The sequence below is a fragment of the Pediculus humanus genome, genomic scaffold (assembly GCF_000006295.1).
Source record: "Pediculus humanus corporis 1103172107610 genomic scaffold, whole genome shotgun sequence".
Taxonomy (NCBI): Eukaryota; Metazoa; Arthropoda; class Insecta; order Psocodea; family Pediculidae; genus Pediculus; species Pediculus humanus.
Genome location: NW_002987224.1, coordinates 141023 through 142990, shown reverse-complemented (window position 1 = coordinate 142990; position 1968 = coordinate 141023).

Genomic DNA, 1968 nt, shown 5'->3' with positions numbered 1-1968 from the left:
AAACAATAAATTTTCCATATATACGTGTGAGAAAATTTTTTTTTTTTTTCGGTTTATATTTTTCCATTCTATTAATAAATGTCTTATATATGCCCCGAATATTATTATTATTATTATTATTTAAAAAAAAGTAAATTTATCATCATTATTATCATCATCATCATCATCATTATCATCATTATTATGATCATCATCATCATCATTGTCATCATTATTTTATCGTGAAAAACAAGAACAAAACAAAAAAAAAGTTTGTAAATTTTTTGTTTTTTTTTTTTTTTTAAAGCTCAAATAATTACATTATTATTATTATTATTATTATTATTATTATTATTATTATTATTATTATTATTATTATTATTATTATTATTATTATTATTATTATATATTTTGATGTTTATAAATCGTCATTCGTTAATAATAATAATAATAAAAGTTTTTTTTTTAATTACCTTAAAAACGGTGTATTAAAATTTCATTTAAAAACATCGAAATATATATATATATAGCAAACGTTAAACAAAAAGATAGAAAGAGAAAAAAAGGTTTTTAATGTTTAATCACGTGATTTTTTTTTATTAATAAAACAAAAAGAACATAAAACATATTTTCATGTTAAATGCATATAAAACATAAAAAGTGAGAGAGTGAGAGACAGTGAGAGAGAGAGAGAGAGAGAGAAAGAGAGAGGGAGGGAGGGAGAAATTAAAAAACGCAAACAATGTAGTTTTTTTTTTTTTTTTTAACGTAACGTAAAATTTTTTTTTTTTCGTTGACTCCAACATATTTTACCATTATTATTATTATCATTTTTTTTTTAAATAAATAAATAAATAGGAGCGATAATAATAATAAAAAAAAACGTGCGTGTGTGTAAGTGTGTGTGTGTGTGGGAAAAAAAAATATAATAGGAAAAAATATTGCGGGATTTAAAATTGTATTTTTTTTTTTAGTTTTTTCGTTACGAAATTATTATTATTATTATTATTATTATTATTATTATTATTATTATTATTATTATTATTATTATTATTATTAAAGAAAAAAAAATTCATCGTTACTTGAAACGAATTTATGTTATAAATAAAAGAAAAATGACAAAATTTTAAATTAAATAAAAAATTTTATGTACGTATGTATGTGAATTAACCGAATAAATAAATAAATAAATTTTTTATTAATACAACCGACGACTACATTATTCAAAATCGTATATTTTTCAATTTATTTATTTATTTATTTATACATATTATTTATATTATTTTAAAAAATTTGACAAAAACAAATATTTCATTATTAAAAAAAAAAAAAAGTTTTTATCACAGCGAAAAAAAAATGATAAGAAAAAAAAGAAAAGTTTAATAAATCTTTTTCCGGATGATTTATTATTTTCTATTTTTTTTTCTTATTTCGAACGTTAAATTTTTTTTTTCACGAAATAAACTTTCGTTATTATTATTATCATTATCATTATCATTATTATTATTATTTATTAAAATAAATTTTTATGTCTTTTAATACTGCAATCATATAATTAATAATTATTAATTTTTAAAAATATAAATACAAGTAACTCACTTTAATTTATTTATTTTTTGTTATTTTAACCAGGGAAAAAAACAAACAAACAAACAAACAAACAAACAACAACAACAATAAAAATGTCTGTCAATAAATTAAGAGTTAAAATTGTTTAATGTAAATTAAAAAGAAAATAAATAAATAAATAAATTATTGAATAATAATAATTAATAAATAAATAAATAAAAAGGAAAAAAAATAAAAAATCCCCGTATAAAAGAAAAAGAAAAAATAAATAATATTAATAATTACGATAACGAAAACAAATTGATATTAATTACAAGGATTTCTTACAATAATAATAATAATAATAATAATAATAATAAAAGAGAAGAGGCGCTGGTGTTCCATGGTTGACAAGCCTTTAGTCATATCGTTTTCTTTAAT